This window comes from Colius striatus, chromosome 2, assembly GCF_028858725.1.
Source record: "Colius striatus isolate bColStr4 chromosome 2, bColStr4.1.hap1, whole genome shotgun sequence".
Classification (NCBI taxonomy): domain Eukaryota; kingdom Metazoa; phylum Chordata; class Aves; order Coliiformes; family Coliidae; genus Colius; species Colius striatus.
The window spans coordinates 5,400,911-5,422,710 of record NC_084760.1 but is presented as its reverse complement, the minus strand read 5'-3'; the positions used below and the strand labels follow the sequence as shown (position 1 = coordinate 5,422,710).

Sequence of the window (21,800 nt, the reverse complement as noted above, 5' to 3'; positions counted from 1 at the left end):
AAACAGGGAACATATCAGTCCTGTAAGAGTTATGATCAGAACACGCTGTGAAATGCTGCCAATGATTCATTTAATGATTCATTAAATTGATCTGGATATTTTCAGTTCTGTCCAGCACCAAGATTTGGTCAAATCATTCTTATTCAGAAATCTGAAGTCTGGTATATTGATGATACTTCTTGGAGATGTTTTAAGTGGTCACCAATGGGAAGCTTTTGTATGCTTTACATCTACTAGCAATGGTTTCATGTTGAAGGTGAACTGCAGCAAAAGCAATAAAAACACTGAAAAAGCAAAATAGTCTTAGGAGTAAAAGGATAAAGTCAATGAGAAACATGAAGATGATGGGCTTATTCCGTTTTCAAATGAATTTGTGTGTTGATAGAAAATACTCCAGTATGTGGTCTCTGGTAACCCAGCATGGTAAAGAGCAGGACAGGATGTGCTCCCCTCTCAATTGTTTCCTGTCCCATTAAGCAGAGGCAAGAACCTATTGCAACAGAATCCTTTCTGCTAAGACCAGTGCAAAGAATGAGTCAGAGCACAAATCAGCAGGGACAATGTTCTTACCTAACTGTTCCCTCTAAAAGGAATTAGCAGTCTTCAGCTTTAATACCTATTTACATATCCTAAATTGAAACTAATCAACTACCCTGCATGAGGAGATGACCCATAAAACTATTCACAAGAGGTATTAGTTTAATTTAGGAAATTTCTCTTTTTTCCACTCTATAAACACTACTGTGGCAATTTTCATAGGAAAGTATTGTGGGAAACAGCCACCTCTGCTTCGGGTCATTAAGCACAAATAATTGCCCTCTTGAGGATATTTCTTGCTGTCCCTAATTCAGAGAGCCATTAACTGTCAAGAAGTGTCAGCCATGGGAATCATTATTACTACTCTAAACCACAACTATGCAAAATGTAAAGAATAAGTATTTTCTGAGCTCTTGGGAAGAATTATGTTCACAATTTGTACATAATGTGTCAGGACTTTCACAGTTCTAGGTTAATTTCTAATACTGTCACAATATTCCCTCTGACTTCTAACTCTCTAATTCAAAAGTCCTATTAACCACATTGATGCTAAACAGATAAATGAATACCATAGCACCTAAAAGAACAGCAAACATTGAAAACATACATCTCTGCCTAGTTCCAAACATACAATGAGCAATGCTTGGCTTCCTAAATTTTAAGTAGACCTTTGGATGATACATGCAATCACAAGTCAGTCTGAGAAAAATTAGTTTTTAAAAAGCATACCAGTGCAGATAGGCTCCCATGAAGAGAAGTAATCAAAAGTCATCTTGTGCTTCTCTGTTCAGCAAAGTATTCCTCTTCCAAATAACCTGTAAAAAAAAAAAAAAGCCAGCTGGTGACATACTTACATTCAAGGCAAGATTAGAATCATAAAAAATGTTCCTGTAATAAAACTGTTTATTAGGAGAGGTAGAATATGCTCTGTCTCCTGACAGAAAACAGATGTAGTAATCTGTACATAAGCACACAGCAGTTAGCTGCACTCTTATTGGATCTACTAAAAGATATGCTTAAATATCAGAATCCTGATCCTGAGATTCCCAAAATCTCTCAGAAAAAATGTCACTTAAATCTACAGGGTACTAGTGAACACCATAGAGAAGCTGAATAAAATTTCTCCAGATGGCAAAAGGTATCTGCACAGTATTGTCTAGAGAGAAAGAATAAACCATGAAAGTTTCAATGTAGGATCTCAGCACTTTCTTCACATGCTCTGATCCCAATCAATCATCAGCAAAATGCTATTATGCCTCTAGCAGTTAAAGTTATTTCTGTAAACTCTAACATAGCTAACAAGATGCACATTCCATCATGACATACCTGTTGTTGATTAAGAACTTCAATTTTCAACGTAGCTTTCCTACACACTCTCAGAAGGAAGCCAGAAAATTTCAGTGAGCCTTGACAAAAGAGCTTATGTCACAGTAAAAGGTTCCAGTGACCCGATTTCTTTATAAATAGTGTTTATATACTAAAAAAAAAAATCAACATTACAAAGACACAGGACACAGACACCTTCACATGCTAGTTTTTAAAAGATCACAGAACTTTTCATTTCTGCCAGAAGTAGCTTTTGGAACATCTGTAAATCACCTCCCCATTGGAGCAAAAGATGTCAGGATTGATCAGGAACAAGTTTCTAAATAAATGCTGTAGATGGGAGTTGGAGGCTAAATCAGTCAACAAGTTTACAATGATCTTCTACAAAGGAAGCAATAAGAGTAAAAAGTACTTGAAGAACACTCATAACCCCCTGGTTTCTCCAACCATTTGGGTGTTGAGTTTCTGTATCTGCAACCAACTTCAGATGGACTTCAAGTAAAAAGCCCATAAAGCCTGCTTTGCCAGACTGGCATCTGCTGGGAGATCTGCCCTCTGCAGAACAAACCTGTTGTCTAACTACAACAAAAGATGGTGTCTGCAAGATTTTTCTGATAATGAAGCAATACAAATAGTTTTCCACTAGTACAAAACTTTTATCTTTCTATTTATTCCACAGAACAAAGTGGGAAGGAATAATACAAGCCTTGGATTTACATATGTATAAAAGAGATAAAATGTAGCCATTCAATTATTCCAGACTTTCACACCTGAATTGGTTCCCTCTTTAGTGAGATTAGTATTATAAACCATTAATCTTCCCTCTTAGGCTTTCTGGAGAGTCAAAGAAGAAAACAGATTTGCATGCAGGCAGAAGACTCTGCCAGGAACTTGTATAGATTAAACAGTCATCACCTGTCAGATCTCCCCATCAGACAAGTACATTCTCTGACCATTTGTTCTCTCTACTTAAATGTTAATATCAAGTATTTCCAACTGTCTCTTTCAAATCAATTTAGAAAAGCATCCAAAACATTGTCATCATCTAGAAAGTTCTTTCACCTCAAGTCATAGAATCATAAAATGGTAGGGGTTGGAAGGGACCTCTGAGTATCATCTAGTCCAATCCCCCTGCCAAAGCAGGTCCCACCTAGATCAGGTCACACAGGAACGTGTCCAGTTGGGTCTTTCTGTTTAAAGCAACAAAATACTTTAACATACTTTATCAGTTGTGTTCCTTTGATTCGCCCTCCCCCTCCCCCCCCAAGATTTACCCTATACTTTGTTGTTAGTCTAAATTAGTCTACTAAAAATCAGCTACATGTTACAATAGTAACTTCCTTTCTTAACACAGAAACACAGACTAAATAAACTACTTCTTAACAGTTATCCACTTCATCTAACTCTTTTAATAGCTTCAGAATTAGTTTTTACTCATGTCAACCAACTGGAACCACTTTCAAGGCAGCACTTGTTTCCAGGAGACAATTCTAGTTAGAAATGTCTTTATGTTAGAGACTTAAAGGCAGTTAAATTGAGAGTTCCCATTTGGACAACTCTCAACATGAGATGACAAACTACAGATGTTCGGATCCTGAGCAACAGAAGCTCTTACAATTTCTGCTGTAAAGACGCAACAGAAGGGGTTTGGAACATGCATCATGAACCCATTACCTAATTTTAATATTTTTGACTTGTAAATGTAATCAACCTGATGATTTTTAAAGCACACTTTTGTTTTAATGTCACACAAGAGACCAAGGTTTCAATTCTTTCTGGGTAACGACACCACACAAATATGTGCATCAACTGAAGGATTCAAATCCTTTGTAGCTACCATCTTTGTAAAAACTTTATAATTCCTTGTTACAAATAACTTGACAGCTAAACTGAAGAGATTTTGTGCTACTTTGATACTATTAAACAAATAACAGGCCAAATCAAATGTCTCCTACTAGTTCCCAGTTCACAAACCTCATATTTGAGAAAGGTTTGTTGCCATGGAAAAATTCCTTCAGTAATAAAAGTAATTTTCACACTATCTTTATACATTGATATTTTTCAAAAACGAACCACCACCACTCCCAAAAATCCTCAATACTTAAAAATCATGATTAAAAAAACCCCAAACCCCCCAAATCTATGAAGACAAGTATTACCTTACCAGGAATAAGTCACCCATTGACTCATCTTGCCTTCCACTTCGGTAGCTCAAGATCACAGCTCCCCACTTAACCAAAAGCTGTATGCCCAATTAATTACTTTTGCAAAGAATATCAAAGTGCTTCTTCAGTTACAGAAAAGTTTATTTGGTGTCAATTTCAATATGAAACTGATCCTGAGAAAACACTCTATGGAAATTATCCACTTGCATGCAGGATTAACTCAAAATAGAATAAAAGTAATTTCTGATTTGATTGCAACTACTCAGCAACTCCTGAGAAACTCAGAGAGACTTGTATCTATTTTTTAAAACACTGAAACACACACAAGTTCATAGCAACTCAAAGTCATGGGCAAGATTGTAGGAAAACAAGTGTAAATACACCTGTAAGAGATCAGAAAATGCAACCCTTGCCTCTGTGTCCTCTAGAACTCTCATAAACCTTAAACTATTGTTAATGTTGAAATTAATACTATTCAGTACAAGACATGAAAAAGAACACATACAAAATTACAAGTGATGTTTCTCCTGTAGTTCTAAGAGGAAAAGGAAATTAACTACTGAGGAAGGTTTTCAGGTCATGTTAAAGGATTTGGAATCAGGACTCTACAGAAGGTATCATGACTGACAACAAAAACACAATTTTCCCATCTTACTCTGGGATTGATTTAAAGTTAAGTATTTTTGTCTAATCTTTTGATTATTTTCTCTCTATTTCTATCAAAACTACTTTCCTCCTCCAGACATAACAGTCAAGCTTCTAGTAGCTGCTCCTTTACACTCAGAAAGGCTGAAAATAACTGCTGTATAATCTTTTGCCTATCAAATTGTTATTGCTTTTTCCATTTAAAATCTTGTTGAATTCAATGTATTTCTACAAAGGCTCTCTGATAAAAGCCAAAATCATTTGTTGATATGTCATGACTGTTTGTACAAAAAAAAAAAGGATTCACTTTAACAAGACTTGTCTTAGCACACCTGGCTACAGTATGGTGCTTTTACTTCAGTTCCCTCAAAATATTTCTCATCCAGTTCAACCAACGAGCCAACCAAAGAGCCTCAGTTAATTCTTCAGAACATTTTCATCTGCTTTACTGTCTTCTTCCTCCTGTCCCTTTCCTATGGGCATTTTGCAGCACCAGTTAATCCCATCCACAGTGTGCTCTTCATTGACAGTTTTCTCATGGGTCCTACAGCTCCTTCCACCACATCCCATACACAGTTTGTCAGAAGATGAGAAAGAGACTTTCAGGAAACATGCCAGGCATCCTTCAGGGAGCAAGTAGACACTACAACAACTAAACTGGCTCAACCCTAAAGTCACTCATCAAAGGGGCAACTGAAGAGGAAAAGTGATGATTTACATAGGCTGAAACAGCAGTAGTCTGTTACTACTAGCAGTAGTTACTACTAGCAGTAGTCTGTGGCTACTGTTTCTAGTGATAAGACACCAGCAGATCCTGATCTATAGGTAGAATAACAGTACTCACATCAGTGCAACAAATCCAGTCATATGAGAAACACGGAGGAAAAAGTTACAGTGCATTTAACATCTCCACAATGATCTCTGCTTCCCACCTGGCTGAAAAGACCAGAAACTGTTCTCTCTAGTCTACTCTAAAGAATAGTTTAAATACTGCATGTTGACAAGGTTTTACACTGGTGGAACAATTACTCATTTTCCAGAATGTCTTTTACTGAAAACACTTCCATTTCAATTCAGAAAACATAGAATGGCAACAGTACCTGTCACCTGTATATGCTTTAAATCCTTCCTCAGCTTTCCATTTCATATTCAGCTCACAAAACATCTTAGCTGGGCAAGTTCTTATAATTTTCAGGTTTAGAAAGACCTTTCCAGATCTCCTTTTTGTAGCTAAGGCAAGTTGCTGAAACTCGAAGATTTACTATTGCCTGTGCTCCTCCCAGTCCTCTTTTTTCTCTTTTTAAGCAAATATAGCCTGTGAAACTCATGAATATTCAGTCCATGTCAGTCTCATTTTGAGTAGATATATCCCATAAATAAAATGTCTGAATAAAGTTATAACCACTTGCCTGTATGCTTGAATTTACACCCTTATATGCATGGGATACAAGTTAATAAAAGCAAAGACTCTTAAACCAGGTTGCACTTAACTATCTTACCTTTTATCTTAAACTACAATTCAAACAATGCTGAGAACATGGGTAGCGTTTGTCTAGTATTTCAGTTTCCAAGCCTATTAAGCTGCAAAGAAGGGACTTAAACTGCAGGAATACAAGGAACCTAAAAGTAAAGCAAGCAATGTGAAATAAACACATTAAATTACCTCTTAAGTTGGTATTACATCCTATTCTATATGCTAGCTATAATTTCAAGGTCTGCAGAGATTACAGGTTATTCAGGACACTTACTGTACTCAGCTTGTTCAGTCAGTCCATCTTACCAACAGCAGTGGTTGCTGTGTGTCCTTTGGGCTCAACTTCCTGAAGTCTTTATCCCCATAGCCATATGCTTAGCTACAATGGCTTAGCTATGCTTGCCCTGCTCTGTGGGAATTCAGAAAAATCCTGCTGTATCAGTCAATAACCCTGTTTGAAAACCTGATGCATTTTCAGCAACAGTATTAAGAGTCAAAGTCTCTTCTTGGGCAGAGCAATTATGAAAACACCATCCAATTCACTTGCTCTAAGCAACCTCATATATGCAAATAAAAAAGGTATAATATAGATATTAATCAGCTTATACTCAGAGCTCAAAATCTGGGATTTCACCAGGTCCATAGTAGATCTATTCTTTCCCATGCCCAATGAAGAACCTCAGTTTACCTCCTAGTTCCTGTTTTTCAGTAGGACAATACTGCTGCCAGGTCTTTGTTACACCTTTATCTACTCACTGAGCAGCAGTTCTAATTATGACCTTAGGATTTGTTTTACCATTCAGCTTGTGTCCATTTTCTAATTTTAGCAGCAAATTTTTGTTCAGTGACAGACACACCAAGTGGTCTGAGTGGGAACTTAAGGTACCTTTTGTAAATACTAACAAAGCAATGAAAATTAATGAACTGTAAATCACAGGAAATTAACTTCTCATCACATCATCAATTTATCTGCCCACCTAAATGAGTTTAAAATACCAGCTACAAGCAGTCTGATGTTCTAGGGACACTCAGCTGCCACTTCATTTATAGTCTGTTTCCTTAGCAACACTATAACCCATCTGGCTGCAGAAAGCTAAATTCCCAAACTATATCCTCCTGTACACCGGAAATAGCCTTAAAAATATTTGTATTTTAAACAGCACACAGTCATCATGATTAGTGAGTGTATAAATTAATGTGGAATGGCAATAATGTTCTTAACACACACACCAAACACACACACAAACGCTTCTTAAAGAAACATAGAACCATTTCAGCTGGAAGAGCCCTTTAAGCTCATGGAGTGCAGCCTTTGTCCCAGTCCTATCAAGCACCAGCCCATTTCCCTCAGTGCAACATTCACCCAGCTCTGAAACCCCTCCAGGGATAGTGACTCCAACACCTCCCTGGGCAGCCCCTGCCAATGCCTCACAACCCTTGCAGCAAAGAAACTCCTCCTCACATCCAGCCTGAACCTCCCCTGCTGCAACTTGAGGCTGTTTCCTCTTGTTCTATTGCTTGTTCCTAGGGAGAACAGACCCATCTCCGCCTTGCTACAGCTTCCTTTCAGGTAGTTGTAGAGAGTGAGAATCTCCCCTGAGTCTTCTTTTCTCCAGGCTAAACAGCCCCAGATCCCTCAGCCCTTCCTCCAAATCCTTTCCTAGCTTGGTTGGCCGTCTCTGGATCCTCTCCAGCACCTCAACGTCCTTCTTGTAGAGGGGGCCCAAACTAAACACAGGATTTGAGGTGCAGCCTCACCAAAGCTGAGCCCACGGGAACAATCACCTCCCTGCTCCTGCTGACAACACTGTTCCTGATCCAGGCCAGGATGTCCTTGGTCTTGGCCAACTGGGCACACTGATGGCTCATGTTAAGCTGCTGTCAACCAACACTGCCAGTTCCCTCTGTGTCTGGCAACTTTCCAGCCACTCCTCCCCAAGCCTGTGGCCCTGCTGGGGGTTGCTGTGGCCCAAGTGGAGGACCCTGCAATTGGCCTTATTGAAGGCCTTATTTGACCTTATTATTCTTACCTAGCTTGATCCACATACTGATAATGGCACACTTGGTCTTACTTCTTGGTCTTACAATAGCATATATCTTTCCTGATACTGCAGCCCTAAGGAATTCTGCTGAACACCCCCAAGTCCTGTCTCTGAGAGGGAGAGATCTTGTATCTCACATTTGACCAAGAGTTTCAGAAATGAAAATATTTCTCTCCTCTTCCTTCCACTGTGCCCAGCTGAAGGAGGCTTCACAACTGCATATGGTCAATCTGTCCTCTTATGACTTTTCCAAGAAAAGTAGTTCAAAAGACCTAGGATGCAAGGCTACGAATGGCAGCCCAAAATAAAACTATGAAAGTTAATCACATTACAAAGAAGAGCCATTTGACTTCAAAATACTTAATCTTCATGTATTTGCAACTAGAACTATAAATATCATCTGTATATACTAAAATAAAAATCCAGTCCCCAATAGCAACATTTGAACACCGCTAAAAGTACAAAATAAAAGAATATAATAAAAAATATTCAGGAAAGCCAGTTCAGAGACTGGAGCCTAACCAGCAATTCCCCAGTGCTGTAGCTAAGCTACAAAGAACCTGGATAACATCTGGCCTTCTACCACCAGGATGAATGGATACAATTTAAAACATCAGAATCCACCTTTAAACTATGCACCATTTTGCATGAATTTGTCAACCCTAATGTGCCAAAAGGAAGTTCAGTTCTTACTTAACAGGCAAGTTAATCAGTTATGTAGAGCTGAACAGCCTCCTCTCTGCCTACATCTGAGACCCATCAACAGTAAACCAGTTTTGAATCCACAGAATGATTTTGCCATGCAGTGAACCATGTCACTGACAAACCTGTGTAGCTTTGCCTGACTCTGCTGTTCAGTGATGGCACATAAGCCCATATAGCCTGACCTGCTGACAGGAACTGAAGAGAGATTTGAGCTTTCGTAAACCAGGAGTCTCCTCAGGCAAGGTAGGGAGCAGTGTTTCTCATGCGATTCACTGGCTAGCATCCTTCTAGGAAGAACTTAATACAGCAGCACTTACACTAGACACCTGATGCTTTCCTCAAGTCCCACCAGATTGCTGACTACAACCAACATTTCTCAGCTGCTTTGGTGGTGTAGCTCCAAGAAAGTAGCAGGCTGAGTGTATCAGACAGAAGCAAAGACAGTTCTTCATATCTTTTCCCCCAGGTGAGGGAAGAAATGGTCAAATTCACAAACACTTGCTTAAAAAATCACTCATGTTCAATCATATACATATCACATCACTTGAGAGTGACCACAGCAGGTTCTCAGGAAACAGGCTGTTAATCAAATGATACATACAGTTGAATACATTTCTTTCTGAAAACATTTTCAAAGAATTAGTTTAATCTTTTACATGATACAGACAACAGCTCTTTGAAATACTTGGAGCATAGAGGTGTTGCAGTCCCCATACTTGTTAAGTAATGAATGGGGTAGGCCTTTTGGCAAAGTCTAGCAACTTTTCTGAGTGTTCATCAATATGAATCCCCAACTTAAGACTTTAAAGAAGTCTGTTTCGTTATTAGCATGTTTTTACATACACACAGATTTTCCCACTACTAAGGCTGAGATGTATCTCACCTAATTTCAATACAGCACAGAAGATTACTCATCAGTCAGACAGAACATGCCTTTCTGGGAAGCAAATTCACCTAAATAATTTCAAATATCTATTTCAATGATCTTGTTCCTTAACAATACCATATATGAACTTCACACCACTGTGTAGCTACCTCAGTCTGCATACATCTGCACTGTCTGAACAACTGACTCGGATGTATTGTTCTATATAAGAGCTGCATAATGCTTAATAACTGCATTTCAGAGGTTCAGAGAACTACAGAAACTGCCTTGTCAACAGCCTACTCCAAGAGTGATTCACCAGGCTCCCCTTTCCTGGAGTTGGGGTACTGAGATCTTCAGTGTGCTCTGGAGCTTGCCACAAGTTCACAAAACACCATAATGGAATCAGATCATTCACTTTCCTCACTGTTGTTAAGTGTGAAAACATGGAATGCCACCACAGTGAGTGGTCAGTCCCTGAGCCAATGCCTTATTTGCATTCATTTACATTAACAACAAGAAATGAAGAATCTGTTTATTCAAATAGCTGCATACCCAGGAACACAGGGAGACTTTGAAATTAGCAGGGAAACCAGAGATAATACATATGAGCTATGACATTTTTAGCCTTGCTGATAGTAGCACAAAGTGCTACCATATTGCCAGTGTACCATGGAGATGCTTTTTCAAGTTTATAATTTGTGCTGGCTCTGAAAACACAACATTTAATCCAGTTCTTTTGCATCTAGCAATTTAACAGTGGAAGTGATATTACCTGAGATTTCATCCTTTGATTTCGTGTTTCCAGAAAAGAACTTGCTTTCCTATCTTATTAAAAGGAAGAGAATAAGGAGGGAAAAGGCTCTTAACTCATGTCAGCAAACAGACTGAGCCCCATCCCTATCCTCATAACTAACACAATGGAAATCTTTTATGGCAGATGCAGATGACCCAGTACCAGTAAGGCATATTACAATTTCTCCATGTTATAAATACTCTGAATATGCCTTTATGAGTCAGTATTAAATACTGCCAAATTTCTTTCAAATATCACCTCCTTAACATAAATGACACACTTGGAGCCTGAGCAGACATGCTGAATGAATTCTGTAGCGTGAAGGATGGAATTCGCTTCTCAGCTCTAACAACTTATGAGCCCTTCAAATCAGAAATAAGGCAAGAGGTGGGAGGCCCCCGTGCTACTCAGATGATTTTGCTCCAAAAATAAACTAGTAATTCCTCTCCATGACATACCCAATTTTTTACAGAGTAGTCAATACAAGTGTACGAAGGTGTGAGGCACCAGTGCACATATGTGCATTTTTTGAGAGAAGTGCAAACATAACACACATACTCCTTCAGTGCTTCACAATATGTCTTTGGCTAGGTGGCAGCAGTCTGGATTTTAGTTTGGAGACTTCTTTTTACTTTGTTTCTCAAAATCCCTTTGGTAGTAAGACAAAGCATGGGAAATTTGGATACAAACACAATCAGAAATCATCTGCACTTTGAAATTTATACATGCAAAAGCAGATATACATACAGTTAGTGATACAGGAATCAAAAGATCATGAATACATTCTGTGTGTGCATTTCTAAACACATCCACAAATATCATGTGAGACTCCTGAAAAGCATCTAGAGAAAATTCAGAAGTGACAACTGACAGAAGGGTCTAAATCAAAACGATCACATACTAAAAAGCTTGTTGGAGCATGATCTACTGAAGATGAAAATTTAATCAACATATAATATGATGTGTTTCCACATTATTTCTCAAGTCTTTGACCAAAAAAAATGTCATATTTATTTTTCACAAGGTCTCATACTCTCTATCATTATCCACAATGAACCTTGTACAATCCTTGGAAAGGGATCATTTTGTCAACTACACTACAGATGCAGAAAACCTGTAGCAATGACCACTTCTAAGTAGTATCAGGTTTTGAAGTTCTAAGTCAGCTTTAGGAAGACAGGATTATTATTTTGCAATTTGCATTAAAAATACACCTTTTTTTTCCACCTGCTTTCATGCCAAGTTTTCCCTTTGTGCTCAAAGCAACCTTAACTGAACATCTCTTGTTTGTGAACATTTTTGTCCCCCTTTTCCTCTTTTGTAAAGTAAGATCACTTGCACAAGACAGTGAGGTAATGAAGATAATGCTATGTTCCTGAACAACTAAGATATAATAGAGATGAATAACACAGAAGAAACACACAGTAAAGTTATTCATTAAGCATTCAGAATGAGTTGTATATAAAGGCATGTGGCCATATAGATTGAAAAATGATAAGAAAATAAAGTACTGCAGAAGTGGCTCACTAAGGATTAACCTTGCCTAAATGGAATCATCCCAAAAGCTGGATAGTAAGGCTAAAAGAGACATTGAGACTCTCATGATCCAAAGCACAGAGACACTGAGCAAGTAATTCAGCCATAGATGGGATAAACCACTTTCTAGACAAGCTTATTTTTCTTCATTAACTAGGCCTGGAAGGATAGATGAGACCACCTCAGTGTCACCATAGTCCTCTGCAGATTATTTTGAACAGAAGCAGCAATTCAACTGATTTGAATATGGTCTGCAAGATGGGCTGGAAAAGGATTGGGTTTTTTGTGTTTAGAAAGTTACATATTTTTCTGACAGAAAGTGTTATCAACCATCCAAAATTAAAGATTTTTTTGTTTTTAAATGAGCACAAAATTCAGATGCTTCTCGGAGGTTTCACAGCAAAGGAGGAGGGATAATGCACACAAGCATGGGCAACTTCAGTTAGGCCTTAGGAGAAAAAAATTCATAGTAGGAGATGTTAAACACCAGAACAGGTTACTCACAGAAGTTGCAGAATCTCCATCCTTGGAGATATTCAAAACTCAAGTGGACAGGATCCTGAGTAACTTCATCTACCCTTCCAGCTCTGCTCAGCACTAAGCAGAATGGTGGCCCACATGACCTCCTGATGTCTGTTCCACTCTCAGTTATTCTATAGTTCAGTGCTGCAGCTTCAGTTCACTTAGGTTGTTAACAGCAATTACTCTGTCAGAACAGCCCATTAAATTCAAGTATTGGATCTAAAACTAAAGTGACTAACAACCAGAAACTCTATACTAAATCAACCAGGAAAAGGATCTGGCAGAAACATGCAGTAGCAACAAGATGGCCCAGAAGAAACAGGTCAGTAAAATATTGCAGGGAAAACAACAGTAAAGTCACCAGACAGCATTGTCCCACGGACTACAGAATGAAAACCCAGCCTCAAAGCTTCACCACCTTCAAGTCAGTTATATTATATTACGTAACAGTTATGAGGTAACGTGGATCATTTAATAACCTGTGCTATTTCTCTTCATCATCAAACCATGTATGAACCATGATCTACTGCCACAGTTACAGCCTGAACTGGCATTTAGCAGTTCTAACTCTGCTAAGGGCATAAGTGATCAAAGAAACTCTGGAAAGAAAATATTCCTTTTGCTCTCATTTGCTTTAGAGATGAAAAAAAAGCCACCACCAAAAAATTACACAAAAAAAAATGTTAAAAAATCATGCTATTAAGGTTTGAAAGTCAAGCTCTGAAGACTTGAGAAGCAGTAGCTTTAGAACTGCAACTAAACACTATGACATGGGCTTTAGCTACATGACTAACTACTACTTATCCACATAGCATACAGCTACCTTCAGAAGGCTCAGTGCTCATCAAGATGAGTAACTCTTCAAAACTTTGCGTTCTTAAAAATCATTCTGTGTCACCACATCACCTTTAATCAACACCATTCAAACTTTGCTTCAGTAACTCCAAGGAAGAGATAAATCAAGGAAGAGATGCAAAACAATCATAAGCATCCACTGATTTTAGTTGCCAAATTTGAGACACACTAAGTGCTCTGAAAAAAATCAGGTCCTAGATAATATAAAGCACAGCTCCCAAAGGCCACATCATCACCACAGCTTTGAATTTCCAAATGCTTATGTGGTCTTAACAATACTCTTTTAAACACAGCTTGTGTATAATATACATCTAGATTGAGGTAAATTAGGTTACAGTTACACAAGAGATTTCTCTAAGTGCCATTCAGACCAGTGGGACTCCTCAGACACTTCAACATGTGCAGAAATGTAAATACACCTTACTGAATCAGTGCTTTTACACACAGGCAGGGGGGAAAAAAAAATATATAGCTCCTTTCTCCTGAAATCTCAACATTAAGATTTGCAATTCATTCAAATTAAGTCAACTGGAATTCCACTGAGACTGGCTGCTTGTTGGAGGAAAATACCTTAAAGCTTGTACCAAGTTCCATCACATACCTGAGGTTTAGGTAAATACTTAAGTGTTATCCTCAACTAGAAATATAATACCTCAACTAGAAATGAGAAAACTAAAAATTTTCCCATTTAAGCTCAAAGTGCACCACTACCTAGGTTAGCAAAGTAATGCTATTAACAGTTCTTAGAATGGTAGGGGTTGGAAAGGACTTTTAGAGATCACTTAGTCCAATCCCCCTGCTAAAGCAGGTCCACCTAGATCAGGTCGCACAGAACCACGTCCAGGTAGGTTTTGATAACCTGCAGACAGCTCTATTAAAGTATTAAATATGTTCATGAAAGGCAGTGAGATCTGACAGATCAATTTTTGATTTGAGATTCTACTTCTGGATTCTACAACTAGTATTCCTTAGATAAATAGTTAAACTTCCTCTTGCCTCATTTTCCTCCTCTGTAACAATTAAGCCTGACAGCTTTTAGAATTGCTTTGAAATCTATTTATGAGACTTTATGTGATGTTAACTACATGTACTGATACTCAAAATGCAAGGATAGCATAAAATACAATGTATACACACCACTGGACTACATTCCTAGACAAGTAGCACAAGTCACATAAGCCCTCCCCTGATCCTCTTTACCCTTCCCTTACATGAAAGTGGGAATGCCACCTAACCTTCACCTACTCCCTCTTCACCCACCTGCACAAGTGGAGAAGAAAGCAGCCCTAGAAGTTCTAAGCAGTTAACTAGGAAAAACAGCATTTTGTAGTGCCAGAGATCCTCAATGCAGGGAAATTAGATCACTACGATTGAGCACAGAGTTAAGAGAGGCTACTTAGAGTGTTACTGACAGACTGTATCCACACAAGTAAATCACCCAATGTCAAGGAACCATTCTCAGAAAATGGAACTCATTCAGTCACACAGGCTGCTGAACTGCCAACGGAGCAACACAGCATCCTTTTAACTCAGGCCAGCTACAGCGCTCCCATGCAATTGTGGGGCATGACTTCAGATTTAACACAGGCCAGGAGCCACTAGCTTGTATTCAGCTATCCCATTCTGGAAAGCAGGAGAATTTTAGCAGCATAGACATAGACAACTGTGCCAGTTGGCTTCAGGACCAGAAGACGACAAGACCTGAGTATGTTAACTGATGAAGTGGTCATAGCCTCTCCAGATTTCATTTGTTATTGTTCTTAGAGGAAGGCTCTAAAAGTAGCACATGCAACGGAACACATGAGCACAGCCTGATCAGCACCACCTGACAAAAGCCATCTACTCCTTGTAGCACACAGTAAGAAAACTAGAAATGAGTAGAGTTCATCTTGTATCCATTTCCTCCGAGCGAGCAGACCTTGGGTAAGATCCACTGAAATCAGTCCACTTTTGTTTTAAAAAACTGAGAAAAGAAATTAAAGTTTTATGCATTTAAAAATTGCTCTTACAGTAAAGCTACTTTCTAATAAATGAGTCATGCAAAATAGCACAAGAGGCTGGGCTTCTGAGTGCTAATCGTTCGGCAGTAAATATTTCGAATGCAAGTTATTTAGAAATGATTATTATTCTAATTACTAGTCATTACCAAATCTGCTTCTGCAGACTGAAAATATAATTACTAGTGAATCTATTATGTTATCCTGGAAACGGAGCTACAGCAATGTTGGCAAATACGTTTTCACAACAGATAAACTGTGCAAAACCAACAGTAGAAATACAATTGATAACTGACAATACTGACAGTCATTCTGTGCTACCAATACTCTTTGAAACCTCTTTTCAGTTTGAGGTATCTAGAAACAATCTATTGGTAAATGCCCCTTTCATAATGCAATCCCCCTCTGCCACTTGTGCCCTAAGGTTGGAACATATAAGATGTCCTACAGAAAATGCACTGTGCAGAACAGCTTTTGCCACTGCTTAAGCATTCATGTTTTCAAGTAAAGATAAACAGCTTTGTTTAACAACCCTCTCGGGCATGGATCTAACTTGCCACGGATGTAACTTGCCAACTATACCTAGCTCTCACGATTTAAAACATGGATGTTACCTGTATCTTTATGCAAACTCACCGTTTTCTTGAGGATGTGTTTTTTTTCCTTGTAAATCAATAAACTTTATATCTATATATATATAAATCACATAAAAACAAAGTGTATCAGATGTCTGCAATGCATCATCTGACTTTTAAAAATCAAGTATGAAGCAAACTATGTGAACCACCCAAATAAAAGTTACGTACTCCTTTAAGTAGACAAAAAAATAACTGCTGATTTTTAAGTGAGGCACTTCTGTTTCTCAGGAGCGACTCCCCGCATAGGAACGCGCACCGTACCAGGCACCGGCACATTCTGCCTCATCAAGAGTTTCCTGCACCACCACGAGCCCGACGAGCAGATGACAGAAAGCAGCCGCCCCCCCCCACCGCTACCTCCAGTGCCCCTGACAAAGTGTCCCGCCTCGGGGAGGAAGGGTCGCCTCCTTCCCTCAGCGACCCGCGCGGCGGCACTCAGCTGGAGAGCTTCAAACAGCGAGGCCAACTCCCGGCGATGAAACCCGAGCCGGAAGCGGCGGCCCCCACACACCGCGCCCGGCCCCTACCGCCGCCCCGCCGCCCCAGGAAACCGCCTACCGGTGGCCCGTCGGGCGGCCGTGCCTGCCCACACGGCCACAGCCGAAAGCGCCCGGCGGGGTCGGCAGCGCTCCCGGCGCCGGGCCCCGCTCCGCCCGCCGTCCCCGCGCAGCGAGCGCCCGCCCGCCGCCTCCCCTCAGCCGCCGCGCAGCCCGCGCGCGCCGCTGACCGTTGCCCGCCAAGGGCTCCCGCAGCGCCGCCGGGAGACGGGCGGGCCGGCCGGCCGCCCTGGGCCCACGCAGCCTCCTCGGGGTGCCGATCTGCGAACCGGCCCGTCCCACAGGCACGGGCCCCCGGGATCCCTCCGGGGCTGGAACGCCTTCGCGGCCGCGGGATCCCGGCTGGGCTAACCGGCATAACCGTGCGGAGCTTTCGGCGGTCCTCGCTGGAACTGTACCCTCTCCTGCCGCCCACACAACCGCCCGTGGGGCTGAGGGGCAGCTGCAGCCCAGCCCCGCGGAGCTGCCGCCGGCCGCGACGCGACGCCTCGCCTCACCTCACGGCGTGGCCGGTGCCCAGCGGAGCCCGGCGCGGCACAAGCCCGGCCTGATCCCATCTCTCCGGGAAGTTTCTTGCTATCGCAGCGGCCGGGGAAAACAAAAGCTTCAAAGCTGGGAGGAGAAGGAAGGGCAGCGCAAGCACATAAGTGAGGAGCATTGCTCGCTCCCCGCGCCACTGCCTCCGGCTGCCGACCGCCCAGCGAGCTGCTCCGCTCAGCGCCGCCTCCTCATTTGCTTCGGCGGCGGCTCTGCCGCACGGGCAGCGCCGCGGAACCGCCGGACAGCGGAGCAGGCAGGCGAGCCAGCGCCTCCCTCCCTCTCTCTCAATCCCCGCCTGCCGGCAGCCTCTCCCCGCGGGCGGCCGCCCGTCCCGCTCTCCGCAGCGCCGCCGCCGCCCCCGTTCGCGGCTCCGCCTCCCGGGGGCGCGCGCAGGCTCGGGCCGAGCGGCTGCTGCGGCCCCAGGCGGAGGTGGGCGCTGCCGCCGCGGCCGCCCCCGCACCTGTGGGCAGAGAGAAGGGGGCGGCTCGGGCCGGGCCCATCTGCGCCGTTAGGCCTCCTGCGGGCGCGTTTCTCAGCGCCAAGCCCCCAGCCGGCTGCTTTGGTAAAGTTGGAGACGCCTCTCTTAAAAACCCAGGTAAAAGAGATGCTGAAAGCGGGATTGACACGTGCGGAGGAGCTCTGAAGCTTCTTACCAGGCCGGGACATCCATAGGATATACGCTTGGTGGTATTGCAGTCCTTGCATACATAAAGAGTTGCTGCCTCGGTATATAGAGTTGTGCCAGATGATTTTTAAGCACCTTTATTTCTTCTCATTGCCCATATAGCTGCCTCGGTAAGAAGGAAGGTTTGCCAAACAGGTTGTAGTTGCAAGGCTGTGGTCATACAGTTTGTGATATTGGCAGACATACCATCTCCAAGGTGGGGTATTTTGAATACTGATGCTGAGAAGTGCTAAGCAATAGCTAGTAATTCGAGGCCAAGATCTCCATGGTTGGGGGTAGTTTATTGTAGTTTTAGCTAGTCATTTTCTTTTCATAATGAAAATACATTGTTTAGCAAGGCACACTCTGTCACATTACACAGGTTGACAAGGATGTGACTTCATAGGAAAACTCCACATGGTATTACAAAACTTTATGTCTGAACCAGGAACAGTTTTTCACAAGCCATTTTTCTGTTCCAACTGCATTAACCCAATTGCCAGCTAATAGGTCTCCACGTAAGATCACAACTGCTCTCAATAAACCTGGAACATGTGTGAAGACAAAAAAGGCAGCTTATCATTCTCCAAAATTGATCTCTTCAGCAGGGGGTGATGTGATGCCAACAGAATGTTAGCAGGCACATGTACTGATACTGCTTTGACAACTCTCAACTGAGTTCAGGTGTCCTGCACCCACAAGGCTATGGTTGAGAACCACGAGGCAAATCCAGAGAGAAAGCAATTCTTTCTGTCTGCTTTAAAAATTCTCAACCAAGTCAAATTCTTTATTCTTACTTCTCTTTAACAAATGGGTGTGTGCACTTTTTATTGTCGTTTCCAGTCAGAGAAAATTCAGTTCAGTTTTGCTACTTGTTTTGACTGTAGAAGGAGAGGCTCGATTTGTTTTCTGGGATGCACTCTGAACTCCTCCCATCTGAAAAAAAGCATAACTAACCAGTGAGAAACTGCTCCTCTGGGGTTTCTGATTTGTTTTGCTGTAGTTGGCTAAAGTCTTTAAAGGCTTTTTCTAGCAGAGGGGAGACATGATATATTGATTCAATTTGAAAATCCTCAGATATTATCACTGCACTCCATCTTGTGGAAGAGGCAACAACACATTTTAAAATGATGCTACAGTGGTCTTTTTGAATAATTAAACCTAACAATGCCTGTTTTTTTACTGACAAAGCAAGGAACTACAAATAGGCATGGGTACAAGAAGCTGTTTAATTATCAGTCTACCTAATTGTACCCAATGGATTTATGTAAACACCCCTCAGTTTTAGGTATGAGCTTCACATCATCTTCTTTGTTTTGGAAAGGAGCTTTAGGAAAACATTCAAAGAGTATAATTTGAAAAGAAACTAAAGCAGAGAGGAACCTCTTTTCTAGGTGGGGTTGCCAAGGCGCACTGCAGATAAGGCTCCAGGTGGAACAGGGCTTATGATCTGTGGGGATATGGGGCTGGAGTAAAGACCCTGCTATGCAGAATCGCTCAGTTGGGAACTATCTGGTTTAGGGCTTTAGGGGTTTTTGGTTTGAGTTTTTGTGAGTTTCTGTTTTTGTTACCCCTGTAATAAGTACAAGAGTCTTAAGTATATTTGGAACGCTGCATTGAGGATCAGTATCTATCTTACTAAACCCAAATGATGAGGTTCTCTTTGTCCTGAAGCTGCCATTTGTGGCTTGAGACCTTTTCCTCTTTGATGTTCAGTGCTGCTTTGGGAAATCAGAATAGATGACTACGAACTATAGGAAAGGCATATTCATACATATTTGTGTCTGACCAGGTGCAGTGACAACTGAGCGACTTGCCTGAATTCACAGCTATAGAAAGGTTAACCTTTTAATAGTTGCCCCAGGACAAGCTTGAAGAGAAAGCCATTTAACTTTAATGAATAACTTAAAATACAAAGGGCTAGTTATTCCAACTGTTCCCTGGATGGAAGAAAAAAGGTTTTCTGTAGAAAAGGCTCAGAAAAGCTTAGTCATTCAGACCCAAAAAAGCTGGGGAAAATCGGTCTTGCTCAGGGAGAAGTTAGGAGAAAATTCTATTGTACAAATGAGGATCCTCTGGATTACCTCATCCCAGAAACAAGTTCCACAAGGAGCCTAAATTTAATTAGCAGATGTGAACTGTACTTTCATTTTTTTCCAGAACTTCTCCTTAGCAGCAGTAATATAGTTGCCTCTCCCTGTGATGTGGCATGGAACAGCAGTGCTGTTAGTGGTTTGTGCCCAGTTTTGGGCCCCTCTCTACAAGAAGGATATTGAGGTGCTTGAGAGGATCCAGAGGCAGCTAGGAAAGGATTTGAAGCATGTCTCCTATGAGGAAGGGCTGAGCGATCTGGGGCTATTGAGCCTGGAGAAAAAAAAGCTCAGGGGAGAGCTTCTCTCTACAACTACCTGAAAGGAGGCTTTAGCAAGGTGGGGGTTGGTCTGTTCTCCCCAGTAACAAGCAATAGAACAAGAGGAAATGGCCTCAAGTTGTGCCAGGGGAGGTTCAGGCTGGATGTGAGGAGGAATTTCTTTGCTGCCAGGGTTGTGAGGCATTGGCAGGGGCTGCCCTGGGAGGTGCTGGAGTCACCACCTCTGGAGAGGTGTCAGAGCTGGGTGGATGTTGCCCTGAGGGAAATGGTCTAATGGTTGATAGGGCTGGGACAAAGGCTGCACTCCATGAGCTTGAAGGGCTCTTCCAGCCAAAATGATTCTCTGATTCTATGCAACAATGATCTTAAAGGTCTTTTCCAACCATAATGTTTGTGTGATTTACCAGGGAGGGACTTGTGCAGCACAGTGGTCAACTTGCTGATTGACGGTACGCTTTACTGCTCCAAACTCTTCTAAGTCCGGTAAGGCTGAATTGATCTGTTTTCACCAAAGCTCAAATGCAAACAAGGCCTTGAAGGTGGAATATCTCTTTCTGTCTGCTATTATCAGTGGCAATAGGTTTCATTTATTCCTCAGGTAATTCTAAGGACACACATGCTAAATCTTAATTGACTGAAGTATTTGTTAGCCTTTTGCTGACTCCTTGGTCATTTTCCTAGCGCAATGACTCATCACTTCATCCCTGCACTGATTACATTAAGTTATTATTACAATATAAGTAACACAATGCTATGCTAATTCACCTTGTGCACAACTGTCAGAGATCTTGAAACAGTTGCCAGTTGCAAGCACCCTACCTGAGCATTTTAGCATTATTTAGACTTTTCCTGATTGTTCTATTCATGCTTAAGATATTTAACTCTGTTCAGTGATGATTTTCAATATAGTGTGTGAAAACTCTTAGCAAATGGTCAGACATATTTGTGAAACCATTGAAGAGAAATCAGGTCATAACATGACTGCTCTTCATTTTTTACTAAAATTCAACCTCACAGAAAACCAGCCCCCCTGTAGAAGGAGGGTCACCCAGATCAGGTCGCATAGGAACATGTCCAAAATCCATTTTATCAAGCAGTTTAGTTGTGTACAATCCACCCCACAAACCAGGACAGGCTGGGGGTTGAACTGCTGAAGAGCAGCTCTGCAGAGACAGACCTCGGAGTGCTGGTTGATAATAAACTGACCATGAGCCAGCAATGTGCCCTCGTGGCCAAGAAGGCCAATGGCAGCCTGGGATGCATCAAGAAGAGTGTGATCAGAGGTCAAGGGAGGTTCTGCTCCCCCTCTCCTCTGCCCTGCTGAGGCCTCATCTGGAGTCCTGTGTCCAGTTCTGGGCTCCTCAGCTCAAGAGGGACAGGGAAGTGCTGGAGAGAGGCCAGCACAGGGCCACCAAGATGATCAGGGGACTGGAACATCTTTCACACATCTTTCACATCTTTCCGGGGACTGGAACATCTTTCATAAGAGGAAAGGCTGCAGGAACTGGGGCTGTTTAGTCTGGAGAAGAGGAGACTGAGGGGTGATCTTATTAACATTTAAAATA

The 21,800-nt window shown here is 41.6% G+C and overlaps 1 protein-coding gene across 1 annotated transcript in view; it reads right to left on the bottom strand.

The window, feature by feature from the left end:
- The window catches only part of GPR63 (G protein-coupled receptor 63), a 29,346-nt gene extending 11,929 nt beyond the window's left edge, over window positions 1-17,417 (bottom strand). The window contains exons 1-2 of the mRNA XM_061989854.1: window positions 17,158-17,417; window positions 1,267-1,352 (exon numbers count right to left, since the gene is read on the bottom strand). The gene's annotated coding sequence lies outside the window, so the exon portion shown is untranslated. The remainder of the gene's footprint in view (window positions 1-1,266; window positions 1,353-17,157) is intronic.
- Between the last annotated feature and the right edge of the window lie 4,383 nt (window positions 17,418-21,800).